The following is a 26,123-nucleotide window of genomic DNA, read 5'->3' as shown; positions in this document are numbered from 1 at the left end:
GTATTTTCTCTCAAAACTATCATAATTTAAAGCTGAGTTTATAAAGTCTATTGACAACAATTGAAGAAATATGTAGGAGCAACATGTAAGATGATCAATTTTTTCTACAGACCAAACTTAAGTTTTAGGTAGAAAAAGTCCACAAAGTTTGAATATAAGTGGCAAAGAAAAAGAAAATTTAAAGAAAGAATATTTCTTGGCTATCCTAAACATAGTTGATCCATCAATCTCCACTTGTCATTGTTCTTTAATTTTAATCCCAAGATTTGGGTGTTCCATTCGTATACTCTAACATTTGAAAGGGAAGTTTCTTTTGACCACCAATGGATCAACCACAAAGGAAATGAGAAAATAATTAGAGCCAATAATAACCTATCTAGTTTTACTAAGTAGCATTAGCTAGATTGTTGTTTACTACACAACTTAATTATAAAATTCCTTTGTTACATGGCCTTTTTCTCATCTTTCCAATACAACCTATTTTATTTTTTCTCTTCTCCTTCCTTTAAAAAATCCACATTTATCCTGTTCTTTATATATCACAATCTCTCAAACTGACGCCCATATCTAATTTTAAAGACAAAAATGGGTTTATGTCTATCTAATACAAGATCTCTTAGAAAAGTATTAATAAATAGTTCTCTAAAATTGTATTTAGCACAAAAACTTGCATGGATCACAAATTACCGTTAGATAATTAAAATCTCTTAAGGGACAATAAAGTTGTTTCCAATAATGGGAAACACCATAAATAAAGTAAAAGATTAGTTAGTTAATATGCAAAGAAGTTTCTTTTGGCTTAAACCATTCAATCATTCTCAAGCTAGAAATAAATGTGTCCTCTTCCTAAAAATTCATGATATACTTGTTAATAAATAGAGTATACAATATATTCTAGGTGAAACTTCACTCAAATTGAATTCTCCCTATGATTACATGTTACTCTTCTTTACACATTAAAAGGATCCATGGACCTTATTGGTAGGGTATAAATGGATAATTCCAAATAACCACAACTAGTCATTTGTTGGATTCAAATTTTAAAATCATGTGGCAAGTGTATAACTTTGTGGAGCCAAGTAGTACTAGGATATAAATTTCACTATTCACATCTTGCCGAACATTACTTATGAGAGCTATATACAACTTCGTATAAATGAAAGGGTAATTTCTTAAATAATCATCTTTTACATTAACAAATGTTGAACACATTGGTGCTTTAATATAACACTGTTATTAAGAATGCAAATAATGATGAACATTTATTCAAAAGTTCAATTTTTTAATTATTTAATAACTAACCCTATACATAGAATAAATCTTAGAGCACAATCTTATTTACTTCTAATTTACCCAAAAGATATATTTCTTGCAGCATGGAAGAATACCTATTTTTTCACTTATCATTATATACATTAGCATTTTTCTGATAGAGGAATTAAACATCCAATTCAATGTTATAGAAATATAAATATAATTGAAAACTATGATAATTACATGAATTAAATGATGAGAATCTTTATCACAACATATTATTTATACACATTAGTATGCATTACAATCTAATGAAATTATTTACAATTTATTATCACATTCCTAACATTAAATTTCTTATTTTGTAATTAAAATGTCAATAATAATAATTAAATCTTAATCAATCATATTTATTCATAAAACTTCTCTATATGACTATATATAATTCTCCTTTTACATCATCCCATGCAATATTTGAAAAAAGTTTTAAAGCTCCATTAGCTCACTTATATTTCTGTCTTTAGTTCTACTAATTTTTTAGAACATGACATTGGTCACATTTGTCACGTTGTCATTAGCCCTTAACCATTTATATATTTTTTTCTTTAACACATTAGTTGTAACTCTTCATTAACTTCTCTCTTTTATATGGCGCTTGTCATGTTTCCATTAGTTCTGTACAACATAAAAATGTAAAAGTGATTTGTTCATAGCAGTGCAACAGTAATGCAAATGAATGTGAAGGAATATAAAAAGGTACAAGCAAGGAATTACAGAAAACAAACAATTCTATTTGTGTGATGCGACTCCTATTTATTTAGACAGCATATACACAACCAACAGGTGGTTGCTTTGTTAGGCACATATGCATTCTAGTCAATGCGTTATTGAAGGAATGAAAATAATTGAAGGACAGAATCACTGAAAACAACAGGTTTTATTTATGCGGAGCAACTAATGTTTAGGGATAAGAATAGACGAGGAAAGAAAAACGGGTTTCAGTAGATGTCCTTATGCTGAATATCTGAAGCAGGGAACGGAGACGAGCCACAGTTGGGACTAGAAATAGCTGACTGCTCCATTTTTGTGAGCACATTATTATTATTATTATTATTATGGTCTGACAAGGCAACTTGTTTGTATAGCAATGTTGGTGGTGGTGGAGGGCATGGAGAATCGCCACAGGTTGAGCTAGAAACAGTTAACTCCTCCATTTTTAGAGCTGCATTATCATTTGATAGAGCGCCATTTTTGTGTGGTGCTGGTGCTGGTGGTGGTGGTGGGGGAGGGCACGGAGAGCTGCCGCAGGTGGAAGCAGCCGACTGCCTCAAATTTGCAAGGGAGAGAAGAACAAGCATTAATATTGTGCTTATTTTCATGCGCGCCAAACTTCCCATGTTCGAAGTTGTGTGCCTTTACTAACTCAAAATGCAGAGAGGATTATTAACAATTAGATTGTAGCCAAAGATTGAGATGGTATGCAATGCATCATGGCAACCCATTTAAGGGCGGGCCGATAACATACCGATAATTTCTTCCACGGTGATGTATTCAAAGTCGTATGCCGTTTTGGAGACGATGCAATTGGCCGTTAACTTTTTTTGTTTTGGAAACGTGTAGGGATTTATTTTCACTCAATGACCATTCCTTCTCTTCATTTTCGTATATAGGCCGTTCAAGCTAGAAGCTTTGGCAAAGTAACCCATCCATTTGATTTAAAAACAAAGTCAGCAGATGTGGTGTTAACATAGAACAATCTCTTTATTTAAAATCAATCAGCAGTTTCTCGTTAAATATATTAGTTAAATTAAGAGGTGTAACCCATTAATATTAGCAATTGAAGATCACTAGATCGGTTTACAGCTATGTATTTATTCAGAATAGAAATTTTTATGAGGAAATTATATCATTTTCTTCAAAATTATGAAAATAAGGATATATTAATATTCAGCAAAAGCTATATGTGAAAAAAAATAAAAAATTATTAGCATCAAATGTGTATGGCAGGTACATACAATTTGTAGAACCATCTTAGCTAATTGAGTCACAATATAAATTGTCCATGATAAACATTTGTCAATTTTAATAAATATTCTGGCTCACTCTATTCTACAATATAGATGGCATTTAGATAACATTTGATATGTATTTGTCTATAAATATAATAGATGAGGGCTCGTGTTAAGTAAAGCCCATATTTGGTTTTCTCCTTAGATTTCTCTTCTTCCTCTCCCTTGTTTTTTAAAGTTGCTATCAGAGTCAAAGGGTAAGAGTACTATGCAAGATGTTTGAGGTATCAATGAGACTAGTAAACAATATCCCAGAAGATAGGTTTATTAATTTTCCCACAAGATAAGTGCATTAAATTTCAGCTAATGCTCTATAAATGGTTTGTTATGATGAAAATAAAATAATAATCATTTAAAAATTTATTATGAATGGTATTTTTAGACTAAACCATCATGATTGAAAGTTGAGTTTATAAAGTCTATCAATAACAATCACAGTAATATGTAGCAGCAACATATAAGACGTTCTCTAAATTATGTATAACTTTCTTCTCGAGGCCAAACTTAAGTTTCAACTACAAAAACTGCCACAAAGACTGAAGATTAAATTGACAAAGCATAAAGAAAGAATGAGTTTACTATAATTTGCAATCAAACTGCTGGAAGGTAATGTTTTGTGTGACATGTCCGATTACATGATCATCCATGTTCTTCCTATTTATAGTAAAGATCATTAAAAAATGTTACTTCTATGTAAAATTCTTTGGCCCACATTTTATGTGTACCTTTTTATTCTGTACAAGTACACCCTTGTTGTCAAAAGATCAAATTCATCCAATGACAATACATAAATATGATGCCTAAGCTGCATGTTTGCAGCAGCATCCATTGCTCAACATATTTTCACATGATAAAAAGTGATCAGTTATAGTGAAAACGAGTAAGAACTCTGAGCCCTACACCCAAGTGTTGCACTCCTGCTCTAGAAAAAATAGAATTTTATAGCTATAGCTGCATAATTATCAAAATAGAAGATGAAGAAAAATATCCTTGCAAAAATACCAAAAATAGAGTTGAATTAAATAAAATTATATTTATCTCATTATCTTCATTCACTACAAAGTATAAAATTTATACACAAGTAACGATCAAATTACAGTGAATTTTAAATCCAAATTAACATGCAATCATAAAAGATGACAATGATGATCAATAAATCATGGTTCAAACTAAAGCTTAAAATGGTAATTGAAAAATTGTGCATTAGTGAAACATTGAGATGGTACTAAACATCAACACGCCTCCTTAATTTTAACTGAGGACAAAAGAAAAATTATGTTGAATCATAACTACCGAGGTGCTAAACGAAAAGACTTCTCTAAAACCAAGATGAAGATCATGGTTAATATGCATGAGTTTCCCCAACAACACTACTCAAATAATGAAGATATGACAAACACAGGAAAACATCTGCCAATGAATGATAAAGAAGACAATAATGTTCATATGTGTTCCAAAAAATGAATCGATGACAAATAAAGGAAAAATATATATCATTGAAGGATGCAGATGACACGTGAATCTATACAAGTGACCCTAAAAATCATACTCAATTATGCAAGAATAGATCGGTAGTTGAAAATACAAGAGTAATTTTTTTTTATAAATTTGATCAAGTGGAAGCAAAAGAATAGTGGCATAAAGAGGCATGATAGATCCAGAAAAATAGTGCAAAATTGGAGAGAAAAAGAAGGCAAGAACCATACAAAGATAGCATGACCTTTACCAATCTTTGATACAAAATTTAATTCATTATCTATTGCCATGAGTCTTCTATGCAAACCTCTACTTGTGGGCCTAAGATGAATTATTGGTTTAATGTAATGAGAATGGAAGTTGCTAAAAATTCCATTCCTAAAAATATAATCTCCATTACCTAAAATAAAAATAAAAATTTCTCTTCTATCTAGCAGCTTTAGCTATGATACTATGTAGAATTTGGTAGATATAACGATGCAATAAATTAGAGATTTACTTGAAAAAGAAGAAAATAATGTTTACAAGAACACCGAATATGGAGCTAAAATGAATAAAATTTTCTTTATCTTGTCTTCAATCATTACAAACTATAAGATTTAATCATAACTAACCACCATTTAAAATAGAAACTGTGGTGAAGTTTAAATCTAAAATAACATTAGTTGTCTTGCAATTAATATGTAATAAAAAAAGAAGTCTATAATGATCCATATATGGTGGTTAACACTACAGTTAAAATGGTGATTGTAAAATCATGCACTAGTGAAATGTTGAGCTAGAATTAAACACTAACTTAAACTTCATAATAGTTTAATAAAATATCTCTTAAACTTCATAATAGTTTAATAAAATATCTGTCAAAATCCTGTAAATTTGCAAACCTTATTTTGGTACACAATATGAGTTTTGATTATATGAATCACATTTTATTTGTTATAAGACCCATCACATTAAGCTTTAATGGGATCTATCTTTAACACCCGACAAATTTCATCCAAATATAAATGCCTTAAGCTTTCTTGAAAGCCCACATCATACAATATTTGGAAAACAAACACATACACACATATACATGCATGTGTGTGTGTGTTTGAAATGTGTTGTGCAACTTTGAGCTGGAGTAGGTTGTTGGTGGAGCTAAAGAAACATCTAAAAGCATTTCCAAGGTGAAGGTAGGGGGTGTTGTTGTCTCTTTCTCAGTGGTGTATGGGGTTCTACTGCATGGTGGTAATAATTTTGAAGGAAATTCTTCTTTTCCTATCACCTATTTCTCTACTCTATTCTTCACAAAAATAGAAAAAGAATTTGTCCTGAAGACCCCAACTTTGGTGACTTCCCAACTATCAGTGGTTTGCAATTCAACTCCTCTAGGAAACTAGAACAGCCATTATGGTAATATGTTAAAGCTTCTTTAGGGAGGTATTCTAGTCTCTAAATAGGTTGATTGAATGTGTTTCTATCTCAATGATTCGTCCTTAGAAATCTTTTGATGTTCACTACCTTTGTTTTTGGTAAGTTTGGAGGGAGGATACCTAACCTAGTTTTTGTAAAGAAGTGGATTCTTTCTACTTGAGCTCTTAAAGGTTTTATCATAGTTTTAGTGCTTTCCAAAGGATTCTTATATGTATCTTTCTCTCTAAAAGGGGACCCATTACGCATGTTGGTGGGTGGTCAGTGGTTTTTGGCTACCCTTATATCTTTGTAAGTAGTGTTTAGGGTTTGACCTAGTGGCCTATCTCTCTAGTGTAGTTTCTGTCTAGGTTTTCCTTCCTATCCTTATCTTGCAATTTATGGATAAGGAGTTGTTAGCCACAATGCTTACATTTGCACCTCTTATATTTCATAGAGTTTCCTAGTTACACTTCATTATTCAAGTTTCCTAACCTATGGAATGGATACAGTGTGCTCAAGAAGTGTACCATTTCTTAGCATACATTTTTGGTGCCCACCATGGGGTTAAAAAACCTTGTCTAGCTCTTGTTCTTACTTTTTGGTCATTTTGTTTCTTGTTGTTTCAACTGTTTATTTTTTGTAGATAGAATTATCATGGGATACATCTGTAGTATTGTAAGATCCTTTACCCTATATAAGCACGATACTTTTCTAGTATCATACAATACTTTACCCTATAGTAATGAGATATTCTACTAGTTATTATATTGCAAAACTTCTATAGTTTCTATCACACATGTATTATGTGAAGTATTGCACATTGTGACATAGAGTATCACACCTGTAGATTTTATTGTCTCATTATACGAGAAGTATTGTATAATACTTGTGTAGTTAGAATTATCGTCCACCCTAGTTTAGTTAACTATTTTAGTTCTTAGTTTGTATTTTTCTTACTTGAAGTTTTTCATTTTTTAGGTTTCTAGTTTTCTAACAGTCTAACTAGTGGTATTGCAGGGTATATTTCAGATTTGCTAACTCTTTGATTTTATAACCTTGTTTTTTTTAAGGGATTTCTCACTTGCCTACTAAAGAATGATTATCAAAGATAAAATTTACAAAGGGACTACTAACATTTTGTTGCAAGGCTTCCCAAATAAGGCAAACAAAAATTCAAAAAGGTTTTTCTACATGTCTTCTTTCATTTCCAAGTATGACATGGTACTACTTTTTTCTTTTCATTAGGCACATAAAACTTGTAACTAGGGGCTTATTCTTGATAAGAGAGTATTCTCTTCATCTTTTGGGTCAATTGGAAATCTTGATTGTCATTTGAGTCAAGAAAGTAAGAGAGATACTCGACTTTTTAGTTGTTTTAAGGACTCTTTTTGGTGTGTTTGGGGGAAGCATCAAATAATAGGAGACTATGCTCTTTTAACTTCTTAGGGCAATTAGAAATATTGACCTCTTTGGTATGGATCCATTTTGTTCTAATCTCTAAGTAAGATTTGTACATTAAGAGGGCCTACTATTGGTGGGAAGGTATCAATAGAAATGACTTGAAGTGAGAACGAGAAAAACCTAGCTAAACAAACCCACTATAACCGCAAACCCCTTGACAAAGGTAAAATCCTTTACGGGCGTAAAACTTGTCTTCACCTAGTTAGAGTACTTGTGGGATTGTGGCCATGAGAAGATCACTAGGTGGGAATTCTTAAGGTACTCTTGTGGCCATGGGGTCTATTCCTTATTTTTTTAATAAGGTGTTCGAATATTAGGCGTCTGAGGGGTGTTGCGAATGAGACCCTTACTGGACACTTTAGGATTTAGAGACCACCCTTATTAGCTTCTCGATATCTTGGTGCAAGAATCAATCTTAGTAGACTACCCAGATCACCCCAAGATGTTATACTCACCATATGTGTCACTTTGATTGTATTAAAGAGAATTCCATGAAAAATTCAATATCTATTGTTGGGAAACACTTTCTGTGAGATGATGGAGCACCAAATGTGGGCTAAGGTATTGAGTAATGAACTATGAACTTTAGGAAGATATTTCTTGGTGTGCTCTCATTTTTTTGTAGACTCATGGAAATTATTTGAATATACACATAATGGTCATAGGATTTTTGTTTTGAGAATGTCACAAGTGTTTCTTTTGGAAATTTTTATTTGTCCCTTTCTTAATTATCCGAAGATGTGTGCTTGAACCACTATTTACTTTCAAAATATCACATTTGCTTCTATAAACTTAAAAAATAGTCTTTTCTAACTATCATTTTTCTAGAACACATGAAAAATTTGGTCATAACATAAGTGTTTTAAGCATGTAGTTAAGAAATGCTGACTCTGTTGAACTTGTATCACTCTATTCCTGTAATAAATATCATATGATACTTTTGGACTACCTAAAGTACCACACCATATTACAAACTCCATCGCTTGAGTATTCTACATTATGCTGCATGATCTACTGTAATCTATCATATTACTAGAAAACAACACCTAGCTAATATAGAAACTATCACAAAATAGTTCATGTTGAACTTGTGTAACTCAACCTTGTTGAAATGATCTCCTAAATCTATTTCGTTAAATATTTGATATTTAATTGCATTCTTCCTAGTTAGGGGTATTCTCGATTGGTCATAATATTTTCTTGGTCTATAATTTGTATATTTTGCTATGTCTAGGCTAAAGAGATAAGTTTGGCTTCCTGGGTGCAAACTTAATGCTATAGATTATTCACTTGTCAAACTTGTATATATCCTATTTTTCTTGGATTTTTTCTATTTGACTTATTTCTCTTCTCTTGACTTAAGTTAGTAGTACCATAAATTTCTTGGGTACTTTTGACAACCTACTATCTTTGTTACATTTCTTGACAAGTGAACATTATGACTTTAAATGTTTATATTCCAAGTGCTTTGTGTCATCCTCCTAAGCTTAGATTCATTATGACATGTCAGTGACAACTAGGTTGCAATTTGGTCAAGGAAACCATCCTTCATTTTTCTTTGAACAATTAGCTTCCCCTAGACATCCACATAATTAACACTTTGACAATAAACCTTTTTTGACCAAGAGGAAGATAAGACTACCACTTGGTACAATCCTATTAGCCACTTTGGTAGTTCTTTTGATACCCCCTTTAACACTCCTAGAGCTGAAGATAGTGTGTCTCTCACCATGAATCAAGAGGAGAATCTCTACCTCTTAGATGCATTCTCTGATATTATCAGAGAAAACATTGAAAGGGAAATAAAGGTCACTAAAGATGAACAAGCTAGACTAGAGAAAGAGAAGCTTTAGCAAGATAAATGCATAGCTTCTAGGATAACTACACATGCTCATTACAGAAATGATACCAACAACAACAATATTGAAGGCTTTGGAAATGCTTACACAAATGGCTATGAAAACTTGTTGGTGTAAATAAGTATTTACTTATTACACTTACTTGAGTTTACTTATGTTAATGCATTATTTTATTATTTTATTAGGTGAGAAACTTAGGAGTTTGTGTACTGTCATGAGTTATGCAACTCTAATTATGCACATGGTGTCTACAACACAACAGTTTACTTCATTCACTAAGTTGTCATGTTGACAACATAGTTATCTGCACTCCTCATTTAGCACATGCTGTCTACACCACTAGTTTGTGTGCTACACCATTCTAGGCTTATCCTCACATCATCACACTTAATTCTGTGCTTAATGGAGGATAACCCATATCTGGTGGACATGTTCCTAGTTGTATGACTTATCATGTTGTGGACTTCTATGAATTCTAGTAGCTCTCTTGAGGCCTTTATATACAAGCACTCCTAGTGTACTCTCAAGCTAGCATATTGAATGAATATTGTCATTGTAATCATACTCTCTCTATTTTGGTCTACTGTGTGCTTGTGTTGAGTTCTTTGGTTCTTGGGTGAATTCTAGCCTAAGCCAAATTCTTACATGGTATCAAATCTGAGGGAGATTCTCTACACATAGTTGTTCAAGACTATTCATGCTTTAGCACCTCAACCCAAATCAGGAGGATCCGCAAAAATTGGGAGTGCCTAGAGCTAGATCTGACCACACCATTGCATCTAGAGTGTCAATTTAGTGAAGATCGACTATAAATTTTCCTATGTTGGGTGAAAGTTGAATGTGAGGCAATTTTTTTTGCAAATCGAAACTCGGAGTCCCTGATTTGTAGTTCAATTTTTTTTTTTTGGCTGAACTGGGTAGTGATGCCCTAGCTCAGCTCTATAATTTTTGTGGAATATTTGGTATTATTTTCCATAGGGTTTACTTGGCACAAATTGGGTCATACCATATCAAGCATGCATTGTAATCTCTGGATGATTAAATCCACAAAATCTAGGCTAATTAAATTAGCCACTAGACTTCCCAAGTTATTGTGGTCAGCGGTCACAACAATCTCAGTAGTAAGTCTACCGTCCCAGACGACTACATTCACTTTACCAGTAGGAGGTCCTTGTTATTTGACACCTGTAGCCTAAGTCATTTACACAATCTGTAGAGTATTGAACCCATGCATGTGGGACAAAAAAACAAAATTTGGCATGGTGTTTTTTGTCCACTATTTTTCAGTGACATTTAAAAGTTTGGGCATCATATCTTCTGTATAGTCCAGCGTACAAATCAAACCGGAACCCTCCCACCTTGTAGACACATGGAAAAACCATAATTTTCTATGCAAGTACCCACATCAACTCAACCCCTATCATTGAATTAGTAGCTAACTCTATGTTAGGCCAGTACGACATCCACGCAAGAAGGCCTAGTCAGCACATGTGGACTTTGATGCAGCCTTAATACTTGTGACCAAGCAACCACATCATTAGTGATTAGACAGACATGTCAGTGCCATGTCACCTGATACATCATTATTTTCTGTACATTTCTATATGGACCATATAGTCATACAAGTGCCATGTATGCAATTCATACTGCCACATTAGTAGGGGGCTAATTTTTGTTGACATGATCAATTTCATGACCTTAAAATTGATGGTCATCTGACTGTCATAATAGGCCAAATTTGAACTATTGTGATGGTAGTATGATCATCAAACTTAACCCTGTCATTCATTGATGCAACCCCTCTCCAAATTGATTTTGGTTTTTGCAGTCTGACTTCAAGAGGCCATAACTTGAACATCCAGATTTCAAATTAGGTGTTATTTTTTTTGAAATTGGGTAAAATTTTCTAAGTTTTTAGTGATGTAGCTCTTTTCTAGTTTTAGTACAAGGATTTTTCAAAATTTGCATTTTTTTGTGACTATACTTACATTTTTCTACATTTTGCAATTTCAAACACTCCATACAAGCACATTTAGAGTTGAGAATAGGTTCCATTTTTTTGAAAGTATGTTATTTTTTTTATACTTTCTAGATCCTTAGTTAGATTGTAGGGTTCTATGGACAAAAGTGTCACTTTCAGCAATAAGGCCTTTCTTTGCTTTGTAATGCTTTAGAATTGGAACACGTTGTAAAGTTCCATATTTGTAATCTATCAAGAGGTTGTAATAAGAAAAATTAGAAGTCTATGAAGAACAAAATTGGCAAGTGGCCCATTGTAATTGCACTACTGATAAAGTGCCCAAAGCATCTCTTTTGGGAGGGTTTCTTGATTTAGTGAAAAACGAGGGTGTTCTTGGTGTTGTGTTCTCTCTTTTTTGCACTTTTCTTTCATTTTCTACATTATGGGTAACTTTAAGTTTCCTAAATTAACTCCTCATAACTATGCTACATGGTCCATAAAAATGTGGTACCACTTAATGCATAATCGAGTTTCACAATATGTAGATGGTACTTTTCCTAAACTAGCAAGTGATAAAGTATTAGAAAGTGATATTTTAGCTTGGGTAGCAATGGATAGGAAAGCCTTAGGTGATATATGTTTTGGGGTTGATGATAAGATCATGTACCAAATCAAGAAGTGTTCTACATACAAGTAAGCTTGGGATACCCTCAAAAACCTTTATGGTAAAGTGTCTGAACAAGATGTTTTCAAAATTGAAAATGAGCTTGTTTCCTTAGATCATAAATCGTATGATTCAATATAGGATTTCATCATCTAGGTGAATGAACTAAGGACAAAGCTTACTGATTGTGGGAGTTCTATAAAAGATGAAAGACTCATCTATCTTATACATAACAAGCTACCATCAGAATATTCCATATTTGTATCTTCGTTTAACACCTCAAAAACTACCTTAGGGTCTGCCTATAAGAAAGTCACTTTTGATGAATATGATAAACTATCAAATGAGAATATGGGGATTCTCAAATCACCTTAGTCTAAAGCATTGGTGGCCAACAATAAGGGTTCTCAACATTCAGCTAGACAATCTTCAAATAAAAGAAAAGGTAAGAAGAAGAGGAAGAAAAATCAGAGGATGCAGAAAAGACAACACCACAATCCAATCAACAAGGCAAGTCTTCCTCAAATTTGAACAAGAAGGGGGACAAAAATAAGGCAAAGAAGAAGTGCACTTATTGCAAGAAATTGGGTCATGAAGAGAATGAGTGTTATCTTAAGAAGATTGATGAGTTGACCAACATCATGAAGAAACATAATGTTCCATTGCCTAATGCTTACAAGGAGAAGGGATCTTCTTTAGATTCAAAGGGCAAAGCACAATCACTCATGGCTAATTCAAACTCTTCAAAGGAATGGATATTTGACTCAGGTGCCTCATATCATATGGGTTCTTCAAAGGAGGATTTTTCTTCAATGATGCAATCAAAGGCACCACACATATTCATGGGAGATGATAGAAAATTTGAAGTTGAAGGGAAAGGAAACTTGGAAATAGAAAATGGAGAGTTTCAAGAGGTTCTGTATGTTCCAAACTTAAGTTCAAATCTCCCATCAATCTACCAAATCACTCACCTTAGAGATGGACATAGAGTTAAATTCCTTCTAGACTTAGTAAAACTGCACAGTCTTCAAGATGATTCTTTTATTGTAGTGGGGAAAGGGAATCATAACAATAGGTTGTACTCTTTCTCCCATTTTGTGCCCAAGTCTCCTTCAAAGGCCTTATTATCTCAATCCAATTCAAACATACAATTATAGCATGAGGGGTATGGTCATCTTGACTACTGCTATCTTGAGCAACTTTGCACAAACATAATGGTCAAAGGTCTACCTCAAATCAAATTTTCCAAGGATGAATGTTCAATAGATTTAGTGTATATGTATCCAAAGGGGAAGTTACAAAGAGGGAAGTCTTCTAGAGTTTAGGTGTTCTACAGATGGTTCACATGGGGTTAGCAAGTTCTTTTGCATTTAGCTAGGGTCGCTACATACTTACCTTTGTTGATGACTTTTCAAGGTTCACTTGGGTCTATGTTCTGTATAGTAAGAATGAAGTGTTGGACAAATTTATAGACTTCAAGACTCATGTAGAATGGAAATCTAGAAAGGCCATCAAAGTAATTTGCATGGAAAATGGAAGCATGTATGTGAGTATAAGACTTATGGACTTTTGTAGACCTGAGGAAATTGATCTTTAGACTCTACCAACATTCAGTCTGCTTAAGACAGATGTTGCAACACTAAGGATTAGGACTCTTAAGTCTATGGCAAGTTGCATGATACAAACCAAGTCTCTAAAGATCCTTCATTAGAAGTCGAAGCAATCTCTAATGCCACTCGCATTCTTAATCATTCTCCTCATTCAGCCTTAGATGGGAAAAATCCTTTTAAGGCATGATGTAGTACAAAACCTATTGTGATACACTTCAGAGTATTTGGTTGTCCTACATGGGCAATGATATCTTCTAAGGGATGCAAGGCATAGTCACCTAAGACTTGTACCTTCATTAGTTATGAAGATGGTGTGAAGGCATACAAACATCTAGATCCTGAGACACATCAAATTTCTGTGGACAAGGATGTATACTTTGAGAAAATCTCACCAAGCTTGTCGTCTACTCCTCTTCACACATCATATAGTGTGGAAACTAATGGTGACACCAGTGATAGTGCTTCAATAGATTTAGACATGTGGAGTTCTATTGATAGTTGCAATGAGAGGTCACAATATTAGTTTAGTCGACAAGCATACATAGCCATAGTGATAGGTCCAAAAAAATAGGGTACATCCAGACTTCCAAATATAGGTTCAATGATAGATTTGGGAGATAGTATTGATGATCTACCTCTTCTTCTTGATGTAGAAGCTCCTTCTTTAATTGTCATGAGGGCTCCATCCATCTCTCTTGTTCATTATCTACATGATCAATTGTCACAGGTTGAAGTGATTGTGGATACTTATGTTTAGGAGTTGCAATAGGGTTCTTCATTAGTTCCAGAGACATATAGTTCTTTGAGATAGGTTCTTTATCCAATTAACCAAGTTTAAGAGACATCACTTTTCCATGGGATTATTTCCACACACAGCAAAAGTGTCTCATTTTTACCTTTGGCATTTTTTCTTCCTAAGGGGAGGAACACCATTTTGTAATCTTGGATCAGCTTCTTCATCGAAGTAGTCACTGGTGGGCATTCTTCTTTTGGTGGGAGGGAGCCTATCCTATCTCTCTTCCTCTTCTCATCATTCTCTTACATATAGATTGGATGTATGTCTTAATGGGGGGTCTTGATTACTCCATCCATCCATACATCCTTATTTATCTCTCTTTTTGGGGGAGGGTTTTTCCCATGAGGTTTTCCCTCTTTCCCCACTCTATGAGAGATTTCATATCATTATGTACATGGGTACCTAACATGGCCTAGTAGTAGGGACCCATATTGCATTTCATCCTAGATTTCGTAAGGTTAAGGGCATTTCCCTAAGTTGCACTTAAGGTGGGGTGTTGGTGTAAATAAGTATTTACTTATTATACATACTTAAATTTACTTAGGTTAATGCATTATTTTATTATTTTACTAAGTGAGACACTTAGAAGTTTGTGTACTATCATGAGTTATGCAACTCTAATTATGCACATGGTGTCTATAGCATAGGAGTTTGCTTCATTCACTGAGTTGCCAGGTTGACAACATAGTTATCTGCACTCCTCATTTAGCAAATGCCATTTACACCACTAGTGGACATGTGCCTAGTTGTATGACTTATCATGTTGCTAACATCTATGCATTCTAGAAGCTCTGCTGAGGCCTTTATATATAGGCACTCCTGGTGTACTCTCAACCTAGCATATTGAATTAATATCGTCATTATAATCATACTCTCTCTATTTTGGTCTACTATGTGCTTGTGTTGAGTTCTTTAATTCTTGGGTGAATTCTGGCCTAAGCCAAATTCTTACAAAACTAAAATGCTAACCCTACTTTTATTAACCCCTTTATGAATCATGCATACTTTGGAAACAATGGAAGTAATACCCCTCCAAGAACTCCAAGATCATGTATTGAGGTATTAACATCACCACCTAGATGCCCAAAACCTTCACATCATGAAAGTGAAGTACACAATAAAGTTTCTAGTGAAGATCTCAAGAAATTTCAACAAGATGATCATCTTCTAAAGCTCATACTTAAGATATTAGTACAAAATGGTGATCCACATTTTGTATACATGGTGAGTAGAGGTTGGAAGAAACCCCGCGACTTTGATGTTCAATGAATATTTTAAAAGAGAGAACAAATTAGAGAGGAAATATTATAGAAGCATGTCCAAGATATAACAAATCTAGACATGCAAATGCAAATGGGAAAAAGAAAAACATAAGACCTCCTTTGCTGAAACCCTATGTGGTCTTCCCTTTGACAAAAGTCTCTATTTGATCAATAAAACCTTATTAAACCTCAAACATGGGATAAATAACAACAAAAACCATAATAAGATACACATATAAAATTACACTAGATATGGTAACTAGGGAAACCCTTGATCAGAGGGAAAACCCTAGTTGGGAAGGTACCCATAAAATGATGTACTAATATATAAGTTCCTTGTAAGAGGATGGACTTTGTTACAATGAAATACATTTAGTAGATATCAATCCCTATTAGGTGACTTTGAATCCCTATTACGATATTCTAACCCTATTAGGAGTTGTAGAAGGAAAATAGACCCACTATCCAAAAACTTTTAGTGGGAAGACCACCAAACTCACTATCAAACTAGAATCTACATTATTCCTTTCAAAATAATAGAAATGAAAGTTATCTCACCAACTCTAAATCTTTCTCTATCCTCTTACTACACCAATAATGTAGCAAATACTTCTTAGATTTCAATACCAAATCTTGATCTTCACATCACAATGATCTTTTTTATTGCTTACTCACATTTACCTATTTTTCATATTACATTCCTAATTCATACTTACATATTTCATCATAAGGAAAATGCATTCCTTTATACTATATGCTCAAAATAATTCATTGATTCGGCTTTAAGGTTTTCTCAATTAAAATTATAATAGGAATCCTCAGACTCAACAACTCAATCTACCTTCTTGAACCTTATTTCTATATTAATCACCACAGATGCTAATGCAATTTTAAATTTAAATAATTACAAAAAAAGAAATCAAAATTTCTCTCTTCTCAATGTAGCTCGGCAAGGTGCCCATTCCTGATAGCTTCCAGGGCAAGATTCTATCAAAAGTGTTTGAATTTTCTAGGTGATGACCTATGGAAATCCCTTAAATATAGAAAGAACTGTAGTAATATCCTTAGATAAATCAACCACACCTATATCACACTCATCCTAAACAAATTAGAGGAAATCCATCCTAAGGATTTTATATTGATTTCTTTATATGACAATATTTAAAAGATACCAAATCCCTCACTAACTAGCTCAAAACTATCCTTCCCCATCCCCCCCAACAATCATATTTGATGAAAAAGCAAGCTTCATTCTACGAAGTTGACTATGGACAATATCATCATCATATAGGAGCTCAACCACTCTATTCAAACTAACAAAACCCATGTATGCTTGTTAAATTAGATATTCATAAGGCATGTGAAAAAGGGCATTGGATATTCCTTTACAAATTCATGGAGACATTTGGTTTCTCTAAATAATGCATTCACCTCATCTTTAGTTGCATCTCCTCTCCCAAAATCTCCATTTTTTTCAATGGAGTTCTAGAAGGATTTTTTGATTTCTCTAGAGCCCTTAGGGAGGCTTACCCCATCTCTCCCTTCCTATTTTCCATTATGGTTGAAGCCTTTGGAAGGTTGACCAAAGCCTCCCAAGAATAGGGACTTATTAACGATATTAAGGTAATAGAAGGAATTCCCAACATAACCCTTCACTAGCTCATGGACAATACTATCTTTCCTAAAGAATGGTCCATCAATGAAGAAAATGTCCTCAAATCCTATCTTGACTTAGTTATGGTAACCTTAAGATAGATAGTCGATGTTTACAAGTCATAAATTATATTTATTAATACAATCTAAATCATCAAGATGTGACATGAAATATTTGGGGTTTAATGAAGGGGCTTGACTTTGCAAATATTTTGGTATGCTTGTAGAGAAATGGATCAAGTCTACCAATGCATGGGACCAAGTGATTCAAAATGTGGATAACAAAATAGATAACTAGAAATCTGGATGGCTCTCCAATGCTAGTAAGCTAACAAAGAACAAATCTATTCCTACTACACTACACTCTAATGAAATATCATACCTCCCTTAATGTTCAAAGCTAAAGTTAACCTTGATTAAAAAATCAAACACTTTATCTAGCAACGAAACTCCCAAAAAAAGAAGCTCATCCTCATTAAATGGGATAACATCTATAAACCTATTTGGAATGGGGGTGTACGTAGTAGAAATCTCTTGCTTAACAGTTTGTCTCCTTATCTTTTTGGTTCATACCTTGACTCTTAAACAACCCAATGACTTGTCGAGAACAAAGATGTTAACAATAGAATGGGTCAATGTACTAATCTATTAAGGACTCCTTAATTAAAAGGAACAACTCTCTTTTGAATACAAGATATATAATGAATTTTGTTTTTTTTTTTGGTTTTGGGGGTATTCTCTTAACTAGAGAGTGGAAAAGGAAAATATAAAGTTGCTCAACACTTTGAGAAATTTGGGTAATTGAAAGGGGGACTAACTCACAACATGTAATCTATTCTGACTTAAATACAATAAATGGAAGCATGCATAACCAACTATGACAACAAGAGGAAAGGAAGAGATGGTGAAATAGTTACTTCTTTGATTACACAATTAGCTGATGTTTTGACAATACTCATATTATCTATCCCTTAGATACTCCATCTACTAGTTTATGGCCTCCTTATACAATGAACTACACTAAACACAAATAAACTATGATGTACAACAAAGAGAACAAAAGAGATCCTTAAGCTAAAGAAAGTAAGACATACAATTTGTTGAATGAAGGAAACAAAACCATGTTCATTTACATTCATTCAATTCTTAAAAATAGCACATTCATTCCATACATCACACTGAAACTAAATGAACAAAAAAAATAGAAATGAACTTAGAGTCAAACATAGTAGTCCCAAATATAGGGTTTTTCCCAAAAGTAATTTTTTGATGTTGTTAATTTCTCAAAAGGTTACACTTATAGGCCTTCTCAAAATGGCTAGTTACACCAGATGATTACTTCACAAAAAATCTCTAAGAAAATTAAACTATAACAAGACAAGCTTGAATCATTCTCTATTATAGAGACTGAAAAAATTACATGAATGGGTACAAAAAGAAAGAGAAGAGGGAGAATGACAGATGTCTAGAAGAGCATCACAATATCATGCCTTCTTAGGAGCAACTATTTTGTCTCTATAAGCTTTAATAGCATAAGTTGCCTTGTCTAGTTCTTCAACATCTAGAATGATGATGTTGTCAGCTCAAACCATCTAGTAGTCATGTGTTATAGTCAATTCACCAATTCTGGCGACCCTTAACTAGAATTTCTCTAATTTTCTCCTTATGGTTGCATTCGCTGCTTAGAGTTATTAGATCTTGTATATTTCAAAGTTGAGCGTGTCAATAGCTTCATCAAAAAATGCCAAGAACTTTTATTTCATCTTCTCAATATCTGCAAGCTTTCCATTACTAGACACAAAGGACTCTATGTGCAATATCTTTAGATATTGAAATAATTTTTGAATGACCTTTTGCACTAGGTCATGTACATCCTTGATCTCATTTGCAAAGCTCGTAGAGATTTCTATAAAAAAACTCCAAGGAACATTTCTAGTGAAACAATGAGTCCTTTTCCATCTTAAGGATGTCATTGGTAATGGAAAAATTAGTCTTCGTGTCAATAACTTCCTATAGAAGAGCCAACTACATTGTTAGCTTTTTTAATTCCTTTTTTATGGTGGTCTCATGATTTAAATTTGCCTCCCGGAGTTTTTCAGCATATAACACTAGACTTCCCAAATTTTCAATTAATTGGGGACCTTGAGCCTTCATTTGTTCGACCCATGCCTAGACAACTTGCCCAAATTGCCTTTCTTGTTGCAACTTTAGGAGTAGCTTTTTGTTCTCCTCAACATTTAGATCAAATTGACTTAATGAATTACATCCCAAGTGTAGACCTTATGTACTCCATCAATTCTTGATAAATAGATATTTTAATACACTTGAAGAAATAAATTCTAGGCAATTTTAAAGAAATACGTATAGGAATTGGAACATTAGTAGCACAAAAACAATTAAATTTGGCCAATGATTGTAATGACAAGATTTGCATTTAATTCCATGATCAATGACTATTTGAACTTTCCATTCTCTAGCACATAAAAACTTAAATTTTCATTATCTCTATTGGTTTACTTTGAGTAAAGTCATATTACCAAAAATCACTTAGCAAAATAAGACTTTAAGTTCCATGGGGGAGAAGGAGAAACTTAGCTTTTCTTCAAACCAACCTTTCTTCTATTCAAAATCATAGCATGGGAAATAATCCTTTGTTTTCTTGTGCACATCATTCTTTCACTTTTCACCTTAAGAATTTAACATTACATTTCCTTTATATAGGGGTCGCATTCTTAGTACTAACTTTTCTGGAAGTATCTTTCAAGCATCTACAAAGAATATCTATACTTTAAAGTCACTTGTGTTTCTATTCCCAAACCTTCATATAAGTAACCTTTTTCATTACCAAGGGATAGACAACCCCTTTCTTACTAACATTTTCTCGACTAGAGTATAGCTATCAACACTTTACCCTTAACCTCAATCTGATTGGCTCAAAGCTAGGTCTCAAGCATGCCTCACTAATGAAGAGATCACAACAATTCTTTCAATATGGGCCCTTTACTACTTGTATGTAAAGCCTTGGGTATCACAAAAACCACTATGACCTTGGAAGTAGAACAAAAAACCTTATCTTCCATTAGTGCACATTGAAAAAATCATAGATCAACTCATTTCCTTCTAAAAGTAGAATCTATCTCTACAACATGAATGAGCTTCTTCCTATCATTGGTTTGCAGCCTCATGGGTCTTTCCATCATGATAGATTTATATGCATAGCTTGTTAATCATTTTCATGGGTTAATTCTTTAGATACACACTTGATTTTGTTCACTGAAGAGAAGAGTAGCTCAATTGCTTAGAATCCATAAGAAAAAAAATTATAGGCAAAGATAGAAAATGGTATCTAACATGGATAATTTACTTCTCATCAGCAGGATGCTAGAACACATCAGAACCATACCTAGATCACCTAAACTCCATGCGCATTAGAAAAACATAAAACTCACATAGAAGAAAAAGGTATAGATAATGCAAGGGAGATCTAGAAAAAAGAAAAGAAAAAGTGGAGGACTCAGGGAAGATTAGAATTAAGAAACCTAAAGGATAATTAGACATTACCCTGAACACAAATCCACTTAAATACCAATAACTTCAAGCTTTTAAGGGTAAGAATAAAACTTTCCAATAGCAAACAGCTAAGCTTAGCACACAACATAAAGGAAAAATAGTCTATGAAAGTAGCAAAACAAAGTGAGGAAAGATGCAAAGCTAACCTACTTAGTCTAACACTAACTACATGTGCTACCTGGTTTCAAATATGAACTTGATACAACTTTAGTTCCTAGCCATTGTAGGAAAAAGGGAGAATCAATCCAGACGGATATACCAGAATGAAAGAATTATTTTGGTTTACTTGCATATTCTTTAAAGGGCCCTTCCAAAGGGAGTCAAACTTGTGATGTATACCTTGGGGTGTGTGCCTCCTATCCCACAATATAACCAAATTGTCCTCCATGAACTTCCTTGGTCTAGCCTTTTTTTCAAAGAATGTCTTTACGTGCTTCTAACACTCCATAATGTGATGAATAATCATTTTGCATTCTTCTTCCAACTTAGTTAGGTACATAATGCATATTTTGGAAAACTGGATCCACAATTACTTACTATAGTTTATAGATGGATAGCTCTAATGGGAATAGAAGTCTAACTTCAACTCCATATACCAAGTCAAATGGGGAAATCCCAATTTTCTTCTTGGATATTACTCTATCTACCTAAAGTGCTATGTGAATATTTTGTCCCAGTTCTTCTAGTTCTTAGAAACAAACTTCTTCATTATATTAATTAACTTCTTGTTGCTTGATTCTTCTTGACCATTCCCTTGAGGGAAGTAATATGATGAATGACTAAGGTGTATGTCATTATTTAAGTCATGATCTTCTACAATTATCCTGTACATGCCATTTCCTCAAACCAACTTTGTTGGCTTTAGGTTAATGTCGTACTCTTGAACTTTTTCTATCAATGCACCTCTAGTGTTGCAACCTATCTATTGTTAGGTCAATATTCTTTTGATGGTTGAATCAAGCACAAATACAACATGATGAGAGTGCAAGACATAGAATCCAAAATTTTTGAGTGCTCTTACCATTGCATATGCGTGCTTTTCCATTTTAGAGTATCTCAACTCATTCTCTTTAAGGGGAATACTCATGAAAGCAATTGGCACTTGGATACCTTCCTTGGTTTCTTGAATGATTCTTTTAGATATCATATGGGCTAAGGCATAGCAATATAGTATGAAATAATTAGTGTAATCTAGATGTACCAATATAGGTGCTTTGGCTATGATATCATTAATTTGATTGAAAGCCTTTCTTCAAGAATCATTCCATTTGAAACTTTGACTTCCTTTCATCATATCAACTATGCATTTGGTGATTTTAGAAAAATTAGGGACAAAAAATCTCAAAATATTCACCTATCTAAAGAATGATTTGACTCTATATTTGCTTCCTCACAAATTCAGCTACTAGATGGCTCTGACATGTTCTGTGCCAATCCTGATGCCTTACCAGGAGACTATATGACCTAGAAATTTTCCTTATGTAACATAGAAGACTAACTTCTTGGGATTGAGGGAAATCCCATGCTCCTTGCATCTTTTCAAAAATTTCTCCAAATCCCTTAGGTGATTCTCTCATTTCTTGGAGAAAACTATCAAATCATCCAGGTACATGACCATATTTTATCCTTGAGATCAGCAAAGGATGCATTCATAGCCCTTTGAAAGGTGGCTCTAGAATTGATGAGTGCGACGGTCATCCTATTATATGTGAACATTCTCCAAGGGGTGGTGAAAGTTGTCTTGAACTACTTTTTTGGGTTTACCTAAATTTGGTTGAAACCTAAAATCCATCTAACATGGACATCATTTCAGAAATAGCCACTATTTTTAGTAAATGATCCATATTGGGAAAGGGATAATTATCCTTTAAAGATGCCCAATTGAAATTTCTAAAATCTAGAAAAATTCTAATCTCCCCATTCTTTTTCTAGATAGGTACAATATTAGCTATCCATGTTGAATGATGTATGGAGTAGATAATTCTTGTTTCCAACATCTTGTGAACTTCCCTAAAGATGGTCCCTAAGGCCATAGTGTTGTAGTTACATTGATTTCACATAAAGGGAGTGGCTTTAGGATTTAGGGGAATTTTGTGCTTCAATTGACCATTCCTAAAGGTCTTGAGGTCGTCATATCCCCAAGAAAATACATCTTCATACTCTGACAATAATTCCTTTGCTTTTTCACTTTCTTCCCTTGAGCAGCTACTACTGATATTAACCATCTTGGGTTTATATTCGGTGCCAATTTTCATGCCTTCATATTCTCTCCAAGTTCTACCTTTTCTTGCCCTTTCCCTTCTAATAAATGCATCATGCCTATCAAATAGTCTCTCAAGGAAAACAAGATGTCTTTGAATCTTATTACCTTTGATTTGCTCATCTCTAAGCTCTAGCTCTTTCATGGTTGCAGGGGAGAAATCTATGCAAGCATTTTTGCTTCCTTTGAAGTACTAATAGTTAAAAGGTTTGAACGTCCCTTCCTGGAAAGACTGGATCTATTTGTCATCATTGAATACTTTCCATGTCTCAATGTTGTCAGGAATGTTGGACGTGAATAAGACTTCATACTTGTACTAATTATCTTTGAAATTCGGGTGTGGTATTAGAAGCAAGGATGATGCAGGTAACAAACTTGCCCTTGCATTCTGCTTCCTTAGAATAGCTTTTATTGAGAACCTGTCTAGGTGCTCAATCTTATCCCATACCATATTTCTATAATTCCTGAGCCTTGCATTCTTTACAGTGTACTAAGCTAGGACTTGTTTTACTATATGCTCTACATCTCCTTGAGCTCTTATGACTTTTACTCCTCTCTTCTTTGCCAAAATGATACTTGACAACAAGGCTTCATACTCTATTGTATTATTTTTGTTTATGAATTGCAACTTGTATACAAGCTGAGTTATGTCTCAATCTAGGGGTACAAGCACTAGACCAATTCCAAACCTAGTAGTAGCGCAACTTTAATCAAAATCTAGGGTCCAAATCTTTAGGTCATTATGAAGCTTTGACTATTCCTTAGAACAACTGAAGTCCAAGAACATGTAATTTCTTAACTCCATCCCTTGATATATGATCTGTGCCTTTGGGTCATCATATATCATGACCATGAGTTTGGCCTTTTCCTCAGGTTCCAACTTGATTTTCTTGTTACCCATAGGAATGATAGTGTGAGATCAATCCATATTGATTTCCTCTCCCATGTCCTTGCAAAAGCTTCTACTCAAAAGCATACCATAGCTGGTAAAATATGTGCTACTAAGATGGTTAGCTTCATTCTCTTCGCAATGTGACTAGCCAATGCTACTTGTGCATCTTTCACTTGACCTAATAGAGGGACCTACTTTGCATCCATGGAATAGAAACATCCAAACATCTTGGTAAGGGTCAAACAAAGGGCACGAGCAATAGAAGAGGGCATGACATTATCAGTGGCTCGAGAATCAATTATGTAGCTACTAAGCTTACGATAATTTACATATAAGGACACATAAAATGGATTAGGCTTTTGACCAAGGGAGGTAGCCAAAATTTATGCTTTGTCCTCTTTGAAAAGCATAGGCAAGACAAACTCTTCATTAGCTAGTGGGCCACTATCCAAATGAGGCTTGTTATTGTTGATGGTAGAATTGAAATTAGGTTGAGTTTTGGCATTAGCACCACCTTTACAATAATCTACTAGATTTTACAATTTAGTAGGATGATTTTTGAGATATTCAAGGGAGACACCTGGATATGAGCATATTTACAATATTGTAATATTATGTAAAATGAGGAGTAAGGCTTACCATTTGGATAAAACCTTGACTGCTCTTTCCTCTAGCATGAGGAAGTGGACGCTCTAGCTGAAGTTGGTGAAGGGCCAGTGGCTAAGTTTTGGGAAGGAACAAAGTTCACCAGATTCTTCTCTATCTTACTTTTTGTAGAAACAATCAACTAAACTCTCTCTAAGGTGGCAAAGCAGTCACGTCCACCCTCTAAATCTGATTCATACTTCGAAAGGAATCTTCTTCATATATCCTCTTCTTCCTATCAATGGTCTCTTCAAGCAATGACATTCTAGATAGCACTGTTATCACTTAGGATTGCACCCTTGTCCAAGGCCTATGCGCGAGGACAACCTAGTGAAACATGGAAACAACCTCCAAGCTATGGGACTTGAACTGCGAGGTTGAGTCCCCGGAGAAGGCCGGCTTCCTCTTACTATCAGGGCACACCTATCTAATCTTGGATAGGAAAAGGGAGAAGGAGACCATGAAAGAAAATCTACCTAGTCTAATTTAAGGAGGTGATGCACCAAAATAGAGTGTTCAGACCAATTCTCTACCCATACATGCGCTATTGAACCAAGATAACATTCAAAAGACATACACACCCAGACTTATGCAAATCAACAACCACATACAGATCAGGAAACCAAACCAAATAACACAAGGAGAAGGATTTCACTTATATATTATCCAATAGGCCGAGAATAGATATAGTATGCAAGTCACTAATCGCAACAATAGACCAATGAGAGGCAAGACGGATGCACATACACATTGAAGGATGAGGGAGATGATACAGAATGTTATATAGCTTAGAGACAAAGGGAATTTTACATTGTAGACCTATGAGCAGCAGCAGAGAAATTAGAAAAGGAGTCCTCTCTAAGAAAAGATCACAAAATTGCCTTTATAGATCAGGCATAACTGAGGATTTTTTGCATTAAATTTACTTTTCACCTACTGGCATTAACTTCTCACCCTAAAAATCCAATCAAAGATCTGGTGGTGTTGAGTACCAAAATCTGATATTCCCTTGAGAAAGATCTTAGAGAAGACAAAATGGTGCCATAACTACATTCTGACCAGGTAGATAGATCGACTAAGATGGTGGAGTGTCTCCCTATGTTTCACATTCATTTCTGGTAGGTCAGGATTGATCATGAAGATCAGATCGCAAGATAAAATTATCACCTTTGCCCCTTAGGTTCATGAATCAGTAGGGGGTCAGAGAGTCAACCTAGTTCCACAAGCCAACTGGGCCACGTGGGCCAATTGCTTCTTTTCATTCAGCCACCTGGGAAGTCCTCCCGCGGTTGACCAC

General features: G+C 34.2%; 1 pseudogene; it reads left to right on the top strand.

The window, feature by feature from the left end:
* LOC149538331 (switch 2-like) overlaps window positions 1-26,123 on the top strand; it is a 60,197-nt pseudogene that overhangs the window by 13,201 nt on the left and 20,873 nt on the right.

This window comes from Cupressus sempervirens, chromosome 9 (assembly GCF_028749045.1).
Source record: "Cupressus sempervirens isolate cs-2001-9-10 chromosome 9, ASM2874904v1, whole genome shotgun sequence".
NCBI lineage: Eukaryota > Viridiplantae > Streptophyta > Pinopsida > Cupressales > Cupressaceae > Cupressus > Cupressus sempervirens.
This window is presented reverse-complemented; position numbering and strand designations above follow the sequence as displayed.